The following is a 19,968-nucleotide window of genomic DNA, read 5'->3' as shown; positions in this document are numbered from 1 at the left end:
CTGCCGAGCAGAGAGCCCGATGCGGGACTCGATCCCAGGACCCTGAGATCATGACCTGAGCCGAAGGCAGCGGCTTAACCACTGAGCCACCCAGGCGCCCCTCTTTTTTTTTTTTTTTAAGGTATTTGTAAAATTCCAAATTGAAAAATTAAGGTCAGGATTATAGTCTTGTTCTCTGTGTCTCATCCTTTGTGGAAATTGGTAGAACTTTGGGATTTCTTTAATCTGTAAGAATAATGCTCAGGTGTCTGTTTCTAGGAGTGTGGGAGCTAAGGCTACCCAATGAGGAATTAACACCCCTCTTCCCTGTGTGTTTTCTATGAAATCAGATGCCATATTTGAAGAAGCGGACATGGTTATCCTCTAACAGTTTGCTTTCAGATTGTCATTTTCGGGGTAGACAGTATGGGTCACCCCCAGAAATAGCAAGACCTTGAGGAAGTTCCTCCTGTGGCCTGACTGATTTGGTCAGCCCTCTGCTTCCATTCCCTTCCTCTGTGCCATTAAAGTAAAGTTCAGACTTTTTAACGTAGTGTATCTACTCCTGATGATCCAGCTGCTGCTGACCTTTCTGTTTTGTTTCTACGCCTTACCTTTCACCACTGGCCTTTATGTACCTTTGTCTGAGAGTTTCCTTGTCCTGGAACTTCAAGTATTAAGACTTAAACAGTTAGTATTTAGGTGAAAGTTTTTCTAAAGGTATTACATGCTTCTCTGCTGCCTTAAAGAAAGCATCCCGCACGAAATTTTTATCTTTTAATAAGAATCCAAAATTATTAAAGATCCTCACTATGCCCAGTAATTACTGTACTGGGCCGAACTGTAATATGCCTTTGGAAACCATAAAATATATTCTATAAACGGACTAGAATGTATGTGTTCTATACTCTTGGCTTCTTCTTCTTCTTCTTCTTCTTTTTTTTTTTTAATTTATCTATTTTAAGTAATCTCTACTCCCAATGTGGGGTTCAAATTTAGGACCCTGAGATCAGGAGCCACATGCTTGTCTGAGCCAGTGAGGCGCCCCACTCTTGGGTTATTCTTAATATTCTTGTCTGTTATCATCCACTTGCATGATCTCCTGCCTTAGTGTCATGAAGTTACTGTCTTCGTTCCAGCCTCCAGCAGCTCTCCCCTCTGTAATACTTTCTTTCTGGAGTAGGCTAGGATACCAGCAAACTAAGCTTATATAAATTATTTGCCACGGAAAAGTAAGTAGATCTTTAGTGATGACTCCTGGAGGGACTTTTGTATGGATAAAATACATGAAGAGTGACAGTTTTCTGGCAGTCTGATACAAAATGATATGGTTTTGTTTGTGTGCATTTTATGGAGAGGAAGGGTCCGTTGCTTTCATCAGATTTTTACCATGGTCTGGGACTGTTTTTAGATAAATACGTGTTGTGAAATTGCTTTGTGAGTTGTCACCAGAGGTCAGTTCCTAAATTCCTTCTCCTAGCTCCCTACCCTGACGTGAAGGAGTTCACAGTGTTGGGTCATTGTTTTGACTATGGGAGGAAGGGCCATTCAGCTAGGCCAGAGAGTGCTGACCAGGCCAAGGCAGAGCAACAGAGGTAGGGGCTGGCACTGGGGAGAGAAGTCAGGTAGAGAGTAGAAGAGCAGCACTGGGCTTTGTTGACTGGTTTGCTCCAGAGGATAAAGGGAGTGGCCATAGTAATTCTGGGAGCTCCAAAAATATATGCACGTACCTGATTTGAAGAAATTGAGAAAAAAAAATTTTTTTTTAAGATTGTATTTATTTATTTGACAGAGAGAGAGAGTGCGCGAGCACAGGTAGGCAGAGTAGCAGGTGGAGGGAGAGGGAGAAGCATGCTGTCTGCCGGGCAGGGAGGCTGATGCGGGGCTCGATCCCTGGACCCTGAGATCCTGACCCAAGCCCAAGGCAGCTGCTTAACCAACTGAGCCACTCAGATGCCCTGAGAAAAATATATATTTTTAAAAATATTTTTATTTATTTATTTGTCAGAGAGAGAGAGAGAGACAGAGAGAGCACAAGCAGGCAGAGGTCGAGAGAAGCAGGCTCCCTGTTGAGCAAGGAACCTGATGTGGGACTCGATCCCAGGACCCTGGGATCATGACCTGAGCCGAAGGCAGCGGCTTAACCCACTGAGCCACCCAGGCGCCCCAAGATTTTTTTTTCCTTTAAAAATCATCTTATAACACGTTTGCAACCTGGATCATAAATTGTAAGTGAGACAGCCAGATGAGAGTGAAAACAGGGGTAAAGGAATCAAATAAAAAATTTAATTAACATTATAATTCTAAAAACATCTTACTGTGGGGGTTTCTTCAGAAGTTAAACAGCTGCCTTGCTTAGAAAGGTAATTGCCCTTCCCCCAGGGACTTTGCCTCTTAGGTCAGAGAGCACACAAAGCCTGTCAGGAAAGAAGACCTCTTGGGCACATCCCTGTATCTGTCTTGCCTCTTCCCATGTGAGGCAGCCCCCCTGGCCTCTTGAGCTATTTTCTTCCTCCTTGTAGGGACCTCTGGCTGTCAGTTGTCTCTTTTCCCAACCAGTTTCCCACCTCCTGTTCCCTGTTGGCTCTTGTGCTTCAGCTTATAAATATACTGAAGTCTCTTTCACTTTTTAAGAACACAGAATCCCTACATTACAATCACCTGTTGGTCCTCTGGTAGCTTCTACCTATGTGTATCCTTACAGATTCATCCCTGTTGCCACATTCAGAGGATCCCTTTTTGCCCACATCTTCTGAGCCCTTCTCATACTGTTTAGCACTGTGGACCGTTCCCCCGGCTTTGGTGGCTTTGGTCTCTTCTGGCCTCTTGTCTTCATTTCTAAGAAGCAACGTAAAGGGTGCTAATAGAGCATAGACTCCAGATCCAGAATCCTAGATTGACATTTCAGCCCTGCCACCTACTGTGTGCTGTTAGGAAAATAATTTACCATCTCTATGCCTCAGTTACTGCCTCTAAAAAATGGGAAAAGGACTCTTGTGAGGAGGAAATGAGCTAATACGTGAAAAGTGCATGGAGAAGTGTTTGGCACAGTCAGGTACAAACAGTGGGGGTACGACTCTTTCTGTCATCATTGTCCCATCTGGCTGCTCTTTGTGTTTTCTTTGCAGACTTTTTTCCCTTTTATATCACTGTTTGCCGTACCTTGGCCCTCTCACCTCTCAACCTCTGTATTTCCTGGGGCAGGGTGGGGGGCATCTTACAGAAGTTTGTGTCTCAGTCTCCACCCATATACTGATGATTTGCATCTATGTTTTTTCCAGCTTCCCATGGTCTTAGCATCTCTGATCCCATGCATACTGTTGCCTCCTGGACATCTCCACGTGGTTGTCCCATGCTCTTTTCAGAATGACCTAATCAGCTATTCCCCCAAGTCCAGCCTCTTCCCATCTTCATGTCCCTGTGAGTGGTCCATTCCCCCACCCAATCACTCAAGTCAGGATTCCGTCTTCTGGACCAGTGGTCACCATGTTCTTGAGATCCTAACTCGTAATGTTTCCTTAGTTACCTCTACGTCTCTCTCCCGAGTTCAGACCTTTGCCACCTGTTGCCCACATGAGGTCCGTCACCTTCTGATCTTCTCCTTGTCTGCTTTGTCTTGCAAGTTGCTGCCATAGTGATCTTTGTAAAAATGTTGGGGTGGAATTCAAATGCTCTTGAATTCTTGAATGCAAAAGGATCCAGGCCTGGGTGATCTGGCTGGCCCCTGCCAGACCTTCTCTCTCCTTCCCGAGCACCCTGCCCTCAACGGCGCTGACCTTGCAGTTGCTGCTGTGCACCTGATTGCTTCTTGCTTCTTTGCCCCTGGGCCTTCACATGAGTGCTTGCTTCTGTTTAAAATGGCATCCGCCCCTAGATCTTTAATAACAGGGATGATAAGAGTAATAGCAGGTAGTAGCTGACACCAAGAGTGTGCCGTGTACTTACTGTCTTTGGGTGTGTGTGCTCGCCCCTGGCACTTCTGTTGTATGGGGATTGCAGCTTTGCTTCTCCCCCAGCCAGTCTCCAAGTCCTTTGAGAGTGGTGGTCTGTGTCTTGCCTTTTATCATCGCTTGCCATGTGATGGCACTGAGTGAATGTGCGTTGAATGAGTGGGTTTTTTTTTTTTTTTAAGATTTTATTTATTTATTTGACAGATCACAAGTAGGAAGAGAGGTAGGCAGAGAGAGAAGGGACGCAGGCTCCCTGCTGAGCAGAGAGCCTGATGCTCTGGACCTGGTCCAGGACCCAGGACCCTGGGATCATGACGGCAGCCTAAGGCAAAGGCTTCCACCCACTGAGCCACCCAGGCGCCCCTGAATGAGTGGTCTAAGGACTACATGGCCCAGTCTGTGGAGTAGTCTTCAGGAGGGTATGAGTGGAAAAGCTGAGTTAGTTACAACTACTCACCAGTCCTGGCCTTCCTCTTTGGAACCGTAGGACTCAACCTCTTCAGTGTGAGCAGCTGTGTAGCTTGGAATAAGGATTACAAGGAAGTTTTTGGTTTTTATAAATTCCCATTGAATGATGAAGGGCATGGGTGTTTTCATTTTCTTAGTTTTGCTTTTGAAAAAGAAGCCAATTTGCTGACCACCCAGTATCACCTGGTAATTAGAATGTTTTCACAGTATTAGAATAAAGCATAGGGAAATGAATAGTATTTAGCTTATGATGTTCCAACCAGGTAGTATATTTGGCAGTAAACTGATGATAATTTTTGAATGCTTTACTGGTGATCAGATGTCCCTTCCTTTCTCATCACTGTTGTGTTGAGTTTAGGCACATACTGTATTACCTTTTATCATTGTATATAAATTGTGTTTTTAGCAACAATCCCGAATATGGACAAGCTTATACAGTTGACTCTTGAACAATGCAGGGGTTAGGAGTGCCAAACCCATGCACTTGAAGATCTATGTTTAACTTCTGACTCCCCCACAACTTAACTGCTGATAGCCTACTGTTAACCAGAAGCCTTACTGATAACATGAACAGTTGATTAACGTTATTTTCTAAGTTACATGTATTTCAGAATGTATGCTTACAATAAGGTAAACTAGAGAAGAGAAAATGTTGTTAAGAAAATCATGAGGGGCACCTGGGTGGCTCAGTGGGTTAAAGCCTCTGCCTTCGGCTCAGGTCATGATCCCAGGGTCCTGGGATTGAGCCCCATATTGGGCTCTTTGCTCAGCAGGGAGCCTGCTTCCCTGTCTCTCTCTGCCTGCCTCTCTGTCTACTTGTGATTGCTGTCTGTCAAATAAATAAATAAAATCTTAAAAAAAAAATAAGGAAGATAAAATACATTTACAGGACTGTACTGTAGAGATGCTGTCAGTTTATACTGTCTCTATAAAATGAATCATGTGTCTATCAATATCTACATCAGTATTGTCTTTTATGATACAAATTGCTGTAGATGTTATATATATTACTAACACTAGATATCAGAAGTGAAAAGATGGGCACCTGGATGGCTCAATTGGTTAAGCAGTTGCCTTCCGCTCAGGTCATGATCCTGGAGTCCCAGGATTGAGTCCCACATCGGGCTCCCTGCTCCGTGGGGAGCCCGCTTCTCCCTCTGACTGCACCCCTCTCATGCTCTCTCTCTCTCAAATAAATAAATAAAACCTTTAAAAAATGTGAAAAGATAATGTACAGTCTGTGTTTGTATATAGAAGTTTTAATAAATTTTAATATTTATAAATTTGTATATATTATATGGTAGTGATAAAATAAACTAGTATCTATGTAACATTTTTTGCATTCATGATTTACCTAACATTTTCTTATTTTTTTTTGATATTTATAGACTATATGGTTCATCTGCCAGTTTTTCAAAAGTTTTTCCAATATACTTATTGAAGAAAATTTTTGTGTAAGTGGCTTAGCGCGCTTCAAACCCTTGTTCAAGAGGGTCAAATGTAATTGTAGAAGTGCGGTTTATTTTTATCTAGGTCTTAATCAGATAGTAACTTTTGGCCAGCAGGGGGAGCTGAAGCCACTGATAAGTGATTACATCTCCACTGGTTTTCATATGACAGTACATCTAAAACTAATTGATGTACTTACTAAATGTTGGCCAATTGAATTTGAATTTAAAAAAATTAAAAAAAAAAAGTAAAGAAAAGCCTTACTGACAGAGAACTTAATCAGAGTTTTCAAGGAAGAAATACAATTGCCAAGAAGCATATGAGGAACATTTTTATTTTTGCTAAGTAATCAGGAATGCAGATTAAAACAATATACTCTTTTACCACCGCGCGTCGGGACCGGGGTCCAGTGCGGAGAGCCCCTCTTCCCGGGAAACAGGGCGCGGCCGGAAAGGGGGCCGCCCCCTCGCCTGTCACGCAATGCACGTTCGTGGGGAACCTGGTGCTAAACCATTCGTAGATGACCCGCTTCTGGGTCAGGGTTTCGTATGTAGCAGAGCAGCTCCCTCCCTGCGATCTATTGAAAGTCAGCCCTGGACACAAGGGTTTGTAAAAAAAAAAAAAAATTAAAATTTTTTAAAAAAAGAAAAAAAAAAACACAGTATACTCTTTTATAAAATTTTCTAATTTTTTGAGTAAACTCTACCCCAATGTGGGGTTTGAACTCATGACCCCAAGACCAAGAGTCCTAAGTACTACTGACTGATCCAGCCACGTGCCCCTAGATAGTATTTTTATTTTAACCTACCAAATTGGCAGTTGAATTGTGCTGTCAAAGGTAGTAAGGGGGCAGTTTCCACAATTACTAGCTGAAATGTACACTGGGCCCAGTTTTTCTGGATCATGTTCTGGCAACTTACATTGAAAAACCTAAAGATGCCCTTTAACTTAGTTTTTTCCACTTCTAGGAATATACCTTAGGGGAGAAAAGTAGAGATCTATAGAAAGATTTGTGAACAAAGATATTTGTCATAGCATTATCTGTACTAGTGAGAATTCAGAATAAACTTAAATGAGCAGTGAGATTAATGGATACATTATGGGGTGCCTGGTTGGCTCGGTCAGTAGAGTATTAGATTCTTGATCTTGGGGTTGTAAGTTTGGGCCCCATGTTGGGTGTAGAGATAATATAAAAATAAGATCTTAAAAAAATAGGAACATTATGGCATTATTTAAGGATGGATGATTATACAGACATAAAATAGTATTTTTGAGGAGCTTTTAATGTCTTAGAATGTTGTCTCTTTGATAAATGAAAAATTCAGGATATAGAGCTATATAAGGACTCTAAATGTATAAAAGATAAAGAAAAAAATAAAAACACAAATACATAAATAAAAGAATGAAAGGAACTATAACAACAAACCTCACTGAACCTATTACACAAGGGTCATCAGCCAGTTCTGTTACCAAGGGATGTTTTGACGTGAGGCGCTGTTACCTTATAAGCTGTTAGCCCCAGAAATTTAGGGCCCCACCTTAGATATCACTCCTATTCTGTAGGACCCCAGCATGCACTTAATATACATAAATTTATGTCCTCCTTCAGTATTCTTCACCCTAAACACCTCTTGGTGATAACACATTCCACACATTTCTTTTTTTAAATACTTAATACTTTATTTTTTTATTATGTTCAGTTAGCCAGCATCTAGTACATCATTAGTTTTTTATGTAGTGTTCAGTGATTCATTAGTTGCATTTAACACCCAGTACTCATCACCACACGTGGCCTCCTTAATACCCATCACTCCCTGCTTTTTTTTTTTTTTAAGATTTTTAATTTATTTGAGAGAGAGTGAAAGAGAGAAAGGGAGGGATCACGAGTAGGGGGGAAGCGTAGAGGGAGAAGCAGACACCCCGCTGAGCAGGGAGCTATATGTGGGTTAGGGTTAGGATTAGGGTCATGACCTGAGCTAAAGGCAAACTCTCCTCCTCTCCTTTTAACCCTCAGTTTGTTTCCCAGAGTTCAGAGTCTCTTGTGGTTGGTCTCCCTCTCTGATTTCTTCCCACTCAGTTTTTCTCTCCTTTCCCCTGTGGTCCTTCGTGCTATTCCTTATGTTCCACATATGAATGAAACCATTTGCTAATTGTCTTTCTCTGCATGACTTCCTTCACTTAGCATTATCCCCTCCATGTCGATCCAGTTCCATGCATCCAGTTCCATCCATGTTGATGCAAATGGTGGGTATCCATCCTTTCCGATGGCTGAGTAATACTCCGTTGTACATCTGAACCACGTCTTCTTTATCCATTCATCTGTTGAAGGACATCTCAGCTCCTTCCATCATTTGGCTATTGTGGACATTGCTGCTATGAACATTGGGGTGCCACACATTTCTTTTTGGCTGTTGTGGAAAAAAGACTACCTTTTCAAGTTTAAAAGCTTGATATATTATACCAAGGTGGGGTGAATAAATTAGCATTTTTGTCATATTGATATATTTTCTGATTTTGATCATAGTGCTCGTTAGCTTTCATGTTTCTCAGTTGAAGATGATGATTTTAAAATGTCGTCTCCTGTGAACCTCCTTCAGCCTCTTAGTCATTCCATTTACATTTCTTTGGATCCTTGTCAGCATTGCTTTGCCTTTCTGGATTTATGGTAACCAGTCAGAACTACATTTCAGAATTAGCTAAATCGTGATTTGTTAGAAGGATAGGAAAATATGTTCTATTTATAGTCTTTTTTCCTTGTTGTTGTCAATAGAATTTCCAACTACCCTCCATCCCTCACCTTTGCACAGAACATCACAGTCTCTTTAGAGGAACATTCTATAATTACTCAAAAATTAATTTTTTTTTTTTAACTGGAAGCCATTAATTCTTTGGGTATAACTTGGGTTTTTTCCTGTAGGTGCTCTACTTTCCATTTGTCCGAGCTGTGATACCTGCCATTGTCCTGTCTGGGTATCTTGACTTTCTCTAGCTCACTGGGCTCTTAGAGTTAATTCAGGGTAAGAATCACCTTCTTAGTTAGGTATGATGGTTAGAAAGCTTGACCTTATGTTGGGTTGAAATATGCCCCCTGCAGTTTCCACTTCTACACAGGAACTGTCTAGAGCAACTCTAGTTTCTCTTCTGTTGGACAGATCTTTTAGGTATTTAGACAACTCTCATGCGTGCCAAAGTATTCTCTAAGCTGAAAATGAATCTCTACTTTTTGCAAAGGTTTCTCATTTGATACACTTAAGAATCCTTTCCACCTCTCAGTTCCCTAATTTTTCCAGCTCTGTATTATTTCATTATCAGGAAGCTCATCCCTCCACCTGCAAAATGGGGAGTTTTCTCTATGTCTTTTAATATAATTTATTCAAAATGTTAAGTGTAGCATTTCCAAAATGTTACCTAATATCCGTCTTATGCTTATACTTCTTAATTTGGGGAAGTGCCTCAGTACCCATTATAATTTTCCATCTAACTTACAACCCATCTTTGGTAAATATTCTCAGTTTTGTGGTCACTTAGGTTTTTTTTTTTTTTTAATAAACTTTTACTTAGAATCTTGTCAAGACTTTTATGAAAGCCCACGTAAGTCATATTCACATACTTACTTCTTAGAGAATTTGGGTAGACTGGTATGGTGTGATTTCCTCTTTTAGAAGCCATGATGTCTTTTCCTCAGAAGGTTATTCATGCTGATATGTCTTCTGATCCAATCTTCTATTAGAGATTTGCCAGTTTGGCTGATTTAAAGCTTATAGCCAGAGCCTTTCTCTTCAGTACATGGGAGTTACAATGACGGCATGTTTCTGTTCATTTTTGTTGAACAAATATTTATTGAGTGCCTAACTATGCCAGGCTTTGAGCAAGGGGCTGGATAAATGTTGATGATAGAAACAGATCCAGATTCCATCCTTCTGGGGCCTGAGAGGAGGTCACCCCTCTCATATGACAGCGAGTTAAGTTCTGCCCTGCAGTTTTATAATTTTATACTCAATCTTGTTTTATTTTTATTTTTTTAATTTTTTTTTTTTAAAGATTTTATTTGTCAGAGAGAGAGAGAGGGAGAGAGAGCGAGCATAGGCATACAGAATGGCAGGCAGAGGCAGAGGGAGAAGCAGGCTCCCCGCCGAGCAAGGAGCCCGATGTGGGACTCGATCCCAGGACCCCGAGATCATGACCTGAGCCGAAGGCAGCGGCTTAACCCACTGAGCCACCCAGGTGCCCCCTCAATCTTGTTTTAAAATGCAGAGAATACTTTGGGATTTCGTGACTACTGAACATCTGATATATTAGTTAGGAAGCATCTGGTTTTTTTAATGATGAATTTGACTGATATCAGTGATTTATATGCTTTGATTTAGAAATGGGTTTTTCTTCCTCATGTTTTCCTCAGTAAATATTGAAGCAAATTAAAGTTATCAGCTATTAGCTGTCTTGCTTTTATACTGTTTATACCCTATTTATAAAGTGGCCCATCCGGTATTTATTTGGCATATTTTTAAAATATATATTTAAACCACCTCTTTGTGACTTTGCATTTTCTTGCAAGGTTTTCTTGTTTGTTTTTGTTCTTTGCTTTTAAAGATTTATAGCATGGAGGGTTGGCAGAGGGAGAGGGAGAGACGGTCCCAAGCAGACTCTGCATCAGCATGGAGTCTGAATTGGAACTTGATCTCATGACCCTGGGATCACCACACTACTGGAAACCAAGAATGGGCCCTCAACTGACTGCACCACTCAGGCGCCCCTCTTGCAAGGCTTTATTTGTTGTTTTGCCTACATATGTCTTAGTGCTCCTGATCAGCTACAATTTATGGTCTTTTACTGCTTTTCCTCATTTTTGTTTTTCTCTTTTGAGTAAAGCTTTCCCCTTCGTCCAGCTGCCCCTTCTCTCCCCTCTTCCATCCCCACGCTAGTTAGCAATTTAAAATGTAAACATTTAAAAAAAATTTGGGTTGAGCTCCTCACTTTTTTAAAAATCTCTGACGCTCAGTACAGTATTACAAAGTCCACCTCTATGTTTTGTATTACTCACTTGCTTTTTAAGCAATTTTAGTTATATCTAACTAAAGTCTGTATTTTTTTTTCTAAAATTAGGTAATCATATAATACTTTTTTTTTTGATAAGCACATTTTTTATGAATGTGTTTAGAATAGAAGGGACTGGGCAGAAAGGAGAGGAGTCAGGAAGGTGAAGGTATCCATATAAATATTTTTATTTTTCTCTCACTCTCACAGAATGTTGGTTAAGTGTGTTTTGTATTTCTGTTACCTATGGATTATGTATGTCAGTTTCTGATTATAATTTAGAACCAAGTTCTGTTATATGTGTATGTTGTAGGTTTAATATTTTTTAAAAATTTTATTAAGAGAGAGCAAGAGAGAAAGCACAAGAGAGGGGAGGGGCAGAGGAAGAAGCAGACTCCCCACTAAGTAGGGAGCCCAACACAGGACTTGGGACTCCATCCCAGGACCCTGGGATCATGATGTGATCATGACCTGAGGTTAATGCAGATGCTTAACCGACTGAGCCACCCAGGTGCCCTTGTTCCAATAATTAGTGAGAAAGCATTATTGTAATTACTTAAAATTTTATCAATTCCCTCCCAAGGAAGTTTTGTGTCAGTAAACACATAGATTGTTGAACCCCACGTTACTGTTATTGTTGTAGTTTTTGGGTTTCTGAATCATTGAACATTAGAGTTAAAAAGAAATCTTGATTTAAACTAGTCAGGTTCCGTGGTTTTCTCCATGAAGAAACAGAGTGGTTGGGCCAAAAATTTGCTCAAAGTCACATAGCTACCAAGTACCGGAGTTAAAACTTCAGGATTAATTTTATCAGTCTGATGAGTAGTGGGGATAGATTTATACACACATTTATATGGAATCATATGGAAGCAAAAAAGAATTGTTGATTGATGGGGGAAAAACAAATGATTGATCTGGCTTGGAATTGAGTTGACGGATGAGCATACTTCTCTGTTCAGCCCATACTCTTCCTCTCAGATCCTGTAGCTGTGGATCAGGGTATCATCTTCACACTCTGAATAGTGCTGGGGATGACAGAGCCACATTTTTTCTCTGAACCACCCATTTATAGAAGCCTTGTCAACCATCTGTTATAAAATTCTTATAAAATTCTTAGGGCAGAGTATAATATCGTTGCTTTTCTTTAAGCTTTTAAAATAGTAATACATTCCAATCCTGTCTCATTCAGGATAACCTTTCCAGTAATAGGATTTTGTGTTCCTTAAACTCTTCCCTCACTGATGTTCTAATTTGTATCTGCCTATAGATAACTGTTTGCATTGCTGACATGTTGGGTTTTCCTCATTTCATTCTCATATAGAGTTAATTAGAGTAAGGTGAGTTTGATGGGAACCTCATTTTTTGCTTATGTATATTGGTGGTAATGAGTTTTCAAGTGTTACATGAAGGCGAATTAGTGCTCTGAGGTAACCTCTGAGGGGAAATAAAAGAATTATGGCATGCTTTTTCTTGAGATTTTTGCAAGTGGCTGAATATTTTTGTTTTCTTGAAATTGTTTAGAAATTAGGTATTATTTTGGCTCCATCCATTTTTTTGAAGCTTTATTGAAATACATTTCATATATAAAATTTACCCATTTAAAATGCACAGCTGTTTTATTTTAATGTATTGACAAGGTTGTGCCTCTGTCACCAAAACCTAATTTTAGAACATTTTTCAATACCCCAAAAAGAAACCCTGTATCTAGTAGCAGTCACCCCTTATTCCCTTTTGTTCCCCAGTCCCTTTTAATCACTAATCTACTTTCTGTGTCTATAATTTGCCTATGCTGGACATTCACATAATTAATATGTGCTCTTTTGTGACTGGCTTCCTTGATTTAGCATGTTTTCAGAATTCATCTATGTTGTAGCATAGATCAGTACTTTATTCCCTTTTTAGGGTCAAATAATATTCCATTGTATGAATGTGCCCCATTTTGCTTATCTGTTAATCAATTGGTGGACCTTTGGGTTGTTACTATCTTTTGGCTATTATGCGTAATGCTGCTATAAACATTTTTGTGTAAGTTTTTGTTGGGACACCTCTTTTTAGTTCTTTTGAATATATACCTAGAGGTAGAATTACTAAGTTGAATGGTAAATTTAACTTTTTGACAAACCATCAAACTATTTTCCAAGGTAGGTACATTTTACATTTATACCCACAACGTATGAGAGTTCAGTCTCTCCACATCCTTGTCAATACTTCTAACCGTCCATCATTTTGATCCTACCATGAGGGTAGTTGTGAAATGGTGTCTCACTGTGGCTTTGCATTCATTTTCCTGATGACTAATGATGATGAGATGTTTTCATGTGCTCGTTAGCTATTTGTATATCTCTGGAGAAGATTTTTCTGTCAAAAATTCTGCCCATTTTTTAAACTGGATTGTCTTTTTATTGTCGAGTTATAAGAGTTCTTTATATACTCTGGAAAGAAGTCCTTTGTCACATAGGATTTTCAAATCTTTTCTCCCACTCTGTAAGTTACGTTTTCACTTTCTTTCTTTTTTTTTTTTTTTAATTTTATTTATTTATTTGACAGATCACAAGTAGGCAGAGAGGCAGGCAGAGAGAGAGAGAGGAGGAAGCAGGCGCCCTGCTGAGCAGAGAGCCCGATGGGGGACTCGATCCCAGGACCCTGAGATCATGACCTGAGCCGGAGGCAGCGGCTTAACCCACTGAGCCACCCAGGCGCCCCACGTTTTCACTTTCTTGATGGAGTCCTTTATTTATTTTTTACAAAGATTTATTTATTTATTTTTAGAGAGAGAGTGCGTGAGCATGAGCAGGTAGAGGGTTAGAGGGAAGGGGAAGAGAGAAAATCCTGAGTAGGCTCTGTGGTTAGCAGGAGTTTGATCTCATGGGGCTTGATCTCCCAACCCTGAGATCATGACCTGAAATGAACAGTTGGACACTTAACTGATCGAGCCACCCAGGTGTCCCTTGATGGGGTACTTCAATGCAGAAAATTTATAATTTTCATTAAGTCCAAACTACATGTTTTTTCTTGTCACTTGTACTTTGATGCTATATCTAAAAACCATTGCCTAACCCAGTATAAAGAAGGTTTTACTCTGTTTTCTTCTAACAGACATTTTGGTCTATGATTCATTTTGGTTAATTTTTGTGTAAGGGGTGAGATAAGGGTCCAACTTCATTTTACTGCATGTGAACGTTCAGTTGTCCTCATACTGTTTACTGAAAAGACTATCCCTGTATCCCCTTTTGAATTATTGTGGTTCCCTTGTCAAAAATCAGTTGACTGTAGGGCTCCTAGTTGGCTCAGTTGGTTAAGCATCTGCCTTAGGTTCAGTTCATTCTGGCTTTTTACTCAATATTTAGCTGGTTAAATATTAACTTGGGAGCATGTTTTATATATATATATATATTATACATATGTAATATATATATTTGTTATATATTCTTATTATATCTATACTGGCAATGTGAGTTTTGCCCCCTCCCCTACACAGAATGTTTTCTTCTTTTTTTTTTTTTAAGATTTTATTTATTTATTTGACAGAGATCACAAGTAGGCAGAGAGGCAGGCAGAGAGAGAGAGAGGAGGAAGCAGGCTCCCTGCTGAGCAGAGAGCCCGATGTGGGACTCGATCCCAGGACCCTGAGATCATGACCTGAGCCGAAGGCAGCGGCTTAACCCACTGAGCCACCCAGGCGCCCCTGTTTTCTTCTTTTTTATATCACAGAACATATGGTTTCACTTAGCAGTTAAAAATTTTTTTTTTAATTTGTTTGTTCTGCTAGTTCAAGTTCATTTGGGACAAGTTTTCCTAGATAAATTTGTCTAAATTTGATTGTGGAAATTAATTTGGAATATGGCTGAAAATACTGAATATTGTATTGTTTTTGTCTAATTGAGAAATGAGAAAAGGTGTTGTTAAGGAAATTATATATGATTTCTTAGTAAATGAATGACAGAGATAAGACAGGGACTTTAGCATTTCCTGAATTCTAGTCATGTTCAGTAGCTTTATGGTCTCATTTATAATATTGTATCCATGACAATTTTTACATTAGATTTTTGCAAGTTTCATTATTTGTATAGAGGGATTATGTTCAGGATTTTGGGGGATTGCACATTTATCTATAAAGAATCTAAAGCAGTATTTTTCCAACTTTTCCTTTAAAATACGCTCAGTCTGGGGTTGTCCAGAGTAACTTGTTACAAAAAGACATTTTTCTGAAGACTCCTCTATCTTGAAAAAAATGAGAATTTTGCATTTTTCTCTGTAATCTATTTGTGTTTATTTTAACAAAGTGTAGGTGATTTTACTACAGTCTTTGATTGAACTGACACTCCAGAAAGGTGCCTCTCCTGATTATTTGTTGGCTTCAGTTACTCCCTAGTTCATAGCTCTGTGTTCCAGAGTGTACATGAAAACCCAGTGCAAGAATCCAGGAATTAGTGAATTACAAAGGAATGTTTCTTTCCGAGAATGGTGTGCTTCTCCACTGGAGGGAAACAGGTGTGCTGTGTCCAAAATCCCTAGGTTTGCTTTGCCATCAGGGTGAGATTTTAGAAGTTGAAACTTAACTTTGGACTCAGCAACTGACTTTTTTTTTTTTAAATGACATTTGCATTGTCCACCTGTTGCCTCCTTTTTCTCTTTGAACATTTTTTTTTTTTTTAAATCTCTGACTCTCTTTATAGGGCCCTCTACAGGTTCTTTACTCATGGCCACCTTGAAGTTATTTTGCACGTTTACCTTTATGTTTCATTTGGAAAAGAAGCCAGGTGGTTTCTTGGCAGATTTGGGGCAAATTCTGACATTCAACTTAATTATCTGAAACAATGTTTAGGTCCTAGACAGATTGCTTCATTTGACTTGGCTTCACATGCAAAATCGGTATATTGGAGCACTGTCTCTGTTAATGTTTGGTCAATTAATTTTTTTGGTAAATTCTAATTATTTGACAATTCTTTAATGTTCTATACTAAAATTTAAAGCAGAATTAATTAAAATCCATCTTTATAATCAGTGTCATTTTTTAACAACTTGAGAAACTTTATTAAAATAGTCATATAAAGTTCTTGTTAAACTGCATGCATCAGAAGTCAGTGCTTGTACGCTTTTTCCACAGTGCTTCTCCACAAAGGAGAAAACCATCGACCTTGGATGTTAGATCCTAATGTAGCTGATGGCCAGAAAGAACCTGACCTGTTTCTTTAAGTGGTATAGTTGTATTCAGTTGAATTTTAATGCTGTCTTCTAAATTATCCACAAATAGAGTACTTCTTGATTTGGAGTGCTTTCAAAGTTAACCTGTAACTTTAGTTATTGTTCTTATTACTAGAACAGTTAACTAGTTTTTCTTCTCAAAGAGTTACTGAATCACTTCTGTGGTGAAATGGTAAGGTTAACGACTTTATGTAAATTTGGAAGCCTATCTCTAGTATGAAGAAAATAATCTTGTTTTTAGGTGGGATTGAAACTAAGGAATGCCATGCATTCTTATAATACTTTGCCATTTACAAAAGTTTTTTACATGCCTTAAGTTGTTTAGTCTTACTGAAAGTTTGCTACTGGACTGAGTACATAAGAATATATATTTGGAATCAGTTGAGACCTCCATTTAATGAAAAAAAATACTGATTTTTGAGCCTTTACAGTCATTGTAGTCATTGTGAGGATTTTCTTTTACTTACATTTGGCTAAGTCTTGATACTTGTGAAACTGTGAAATAGGTAGTATTGTTTGGGTTTAATACCTTTTATCACGCTTGTAGTTCTTGTCAAGTGAGTAGCCTGTTTCTGTTGAGGGGATGTAACTCTGGAAGGCCGGTGATGCAAGGGGGAAAGTGAGAATTGGAGACTGACCTCTGATCCCAGCTTGTCCTGCTGTAGGGTTTAGGGTAGAATCCTAACTGTTCTCTCTTGGCCTCCCCTCATTTTTGCACTAATAAAATTTGGAGGTTTAACTGGATGACCTTCCATATTCCTTCTATATCCAAAATTCTTTGATTTAAATTTCTTACCTTAGGCTCAGTTCATTCTGGCTTTCTACTTAATATTTAGCTGGTTAAATATTAACATGAGAGCATGTACCAATTTCAGGCTTAAAGATGTTTCTTTCATGATATAATGTAATGTCTTAAATAGATTGATGCATTCATTTCTGTGATATCTGGAACAGGGTCTTGAGCTTAATAGGTACTCACTAAATTTTTGTTGAGTAAATGCATCTTTACTTCTTTATGTGGCTTTGGATTTAAAATGTAAGTAATCTTTTTCAGAATTAGAATATGTTTATAGGGAGCTCAAAGTATTTTTATGGGTAGTGTTATCTGAGTTTATGAATGAAAACATTGTTTGCTGGAGTGGATAGGGATTTGAATTTTGAATTAGGGAAGAGGTGCTGACCTTATCTCATATTTTAATTCTGAATTATGGAACTTTGGAAAATAGCTTTAATAGATTTATGAAGTAGGCACTACTATCTCCTTTTCACAGAGCAGAAACTGGGGCTTATAGGTTAAATACTTTGCCCAGAGTAACGCAGCTGGGCAAATTAGAGGAGGGCTGATAATTAAAGGAGGCAGATAAAATCTAGGGCTACCCCTGCATCCTATACTCTTAGCTACCACACTGTACCTTTTATTCATTTTTTCAGTCAATTCTTACAAAATATCACCTTTTGCAAGACTCTGAACTAGGTTCCTGGGATGTAATGATGCAATGATAAATAACGGAAACTGGGACCTTGTTCCTTTGAAACTAAATAGTTTAGGACATTCTTTCCTGAGATAGATAGATAGATAGATAGATATTTAAATTTTAGAGAGAGGGGGCTTAGTGAGAACAAGTGGGAGGGGCAAAGGGAAATGGCAAGAGAATCTCAAGCAGACTCTGCCCTGAGCCGGAGGCGGGGTTTGATCCGACAACCTTGAGATCAGGATCTTAGCTGTAACCAAGAGTCAGACGCTTAACCAACTGTACTACCCAGGCACCCCCTGAGTTAATATATAGATATATTTTTAAGTGAAACAGAATAATCAAAACAAAATAATCCCTTGTCTTTTTGAGATTAGGTTGGACATACGAAGTACTGAATTTGTGATAGAACATTCTGCTCAAGAATATCTGGCTTGTTAAAAGACATATGGTGGGGGGAAAAAAAGAGATATGGTGGGAAAGTTATTAGAGAATGTCTTCTTGGAATATGTTTATTGTATCGGTGAGAGTTATAAATCTGAACCATAGTTCCTGCCTTTTAGCACTTTTAGGCCAGCTTCAGAAGTAAGATTGATACATGGAAACAGTCTCAAAGGGATTAGAGAAAGCACTTAATCAAGATCAGGGTAATATAGTGCCAGTTATCTATATTACTGTTAAGTATGTAAATGATAATGGTGGTCTGGTGAAACATATCTTAAAGGAGAAATAAGTGGCAGTATATTGGGGAGAGGAATGAACAGGAATGACTGTGAGGAGGGATGGTTCTCTTTTTCTAGGCGGAAAGAACATATAGATTAAAGACGTGGATGGGTGCAGAGTTGTATATAGAAGGGAAGGACTTTGCTGAAGAATAAGGTTTTATATAATATGAATAATCAAAGAAATACAGATATTTTAAAATATGAGAAATTAGAATTTTTTTTTTTACTTTCAGATATAGAAAATCTAACTCAAATTGGCTGAAACATTAAAGAAATGTTTGTTGTTACATTGTTCTTATGTAGCTGGAAGTCCAAAAGTCTTGCAGATGTATTATTTGATATAATGGCTTCATATTGTCACCAAGGACACAGGTTCCTGCCAGCTCTCCATTCCGCCCCCTTTGATGATGTTGGGTTAGGCTTGCTGTAGGGGGACTGTAGCATTTTGAGGTGTCATGTTTAGCACTGTCTGAAGAAGAGGGAACTGTTTCTTCCTCACTTTGTCTTTAGGAATGAAGCTTTTCTCACAGTTCTCTCTTGCAGGCCTTCCAATGGGCTTCCACTCATGTCTCATTGGCCAGGATTGGGTTTCATGCCCATTCCTGACCAATCATTGGCAGAGAGGATGGGTTAAATTAATCCGTTAGGATAAAGTGGGTATTTGAGAGTGAACCACAATGACTACTCCAAGAGTGATTTGAACAGTAAGGTGTGTATCAGTGTGTGTGTGTTTGTGTGTATTTGTTCAGCCTTGACATCCACTGTTTCTGGGGTAAATTCTAAGAAAATGTATTTCTCAAGACTTTTACATCTATAGTGAGTGGCTCACCTTTGAATGTCCTTATTTGTAAAAATTGGTGCCTCAGCAAAAAGACATCTGGTTTGAGATAAGAATGTAAAACATGTTGACTGATTTAAATGCCATAAACACTGCGAACTCCCCAGTCTTGGGTTAAGCAATGAGAGAATGAGAAAGTTGGAATTTATTTTACCCCAGATGCATGTTTTATTTAAAAAATTTTAAAAAGATTGTATTTATTAAAGAGAGAGAGGGTAAGCATGAGCTGGAAAGAAAGGGAGCTGAGCAGGAAGCCCAAAGCAGGGCTCATCCCAGAACCCTGGGATCATGACCTGAGCCAAAGGCAGATGCTTAACTGGCTGAGCCACCCAGATGCCCTCAAAATGCATGTTTTAAAATGAGCATTTCTAACTTCTAATCCACTGAAAAAAATGTATTTTATAATCTTGGTTATTTGGGGGCCTAATTTGGCAGTTGAGTTTTAAGAGTTGGCAGCCTACTTACTAATCAGTAGTAAGATTAATTATTTTGTGGGTGGGTGTCTTTGAACGTAATGTTTTTAGGTATACACTGCAAGGGGCTTTGCCTTATTTGGTGTTTTTCATTCTGCTCATTTAGATTTCAGAATCCTTAGATTAGGGCTCTAGTTCGCCATCTATTGGTCTGTGTTTAACACCCTTCTGCTATATTTTGTGGAATTACTATTTATGTGAAGGTACATATATACATTTTTTTAATCAACTAAATTTTCTTTCCCAGGATTATAAAAAGCCAAGTCTAGCATCTCTTTTGGATGTGTATACAACTATGTACACATATATTAGTTTATTCTTTATGTAATTTGTGACTTTATTCTTAACTGCTTGCTTTGGATATTTGAGAACGAT

At 38.9% G+C, this 19,968-nt stretch overlaps 1 protein-coding gene across 3 annotated transcripts in view; it reads left to right on the top strand.

Moving 5' to 3' along the window:
* The window catches only part of KANSL1 (KAT8 regulatory NSL complex subunit 1), a 185,464-nt gene that overhangs the window by 7,638 nt on the left and 157,858 nt on the right, over window positions 1-19,968 (top strand). The gene's annotated exons all lie outside the window — the stretch shown is intronic.

The sequence above is a fragment of the Mustela nivalis genome (genome assembly GCF_964662115.1).
Source record: "Mustela nivalis genome assembly, chromosome: 17".
Classification (NCBI taxonomy): Eukaryota; Metazoa; Chordata; class Mammalia; order Carnivora; family Mustelidae; genus Mustela; species Mustela nivalis.
The sequence above is the reverse complement of the archived record's forward strand: the minus strand, read 5'-3'. Positions and strand labels throughout refer to the sequence as shown.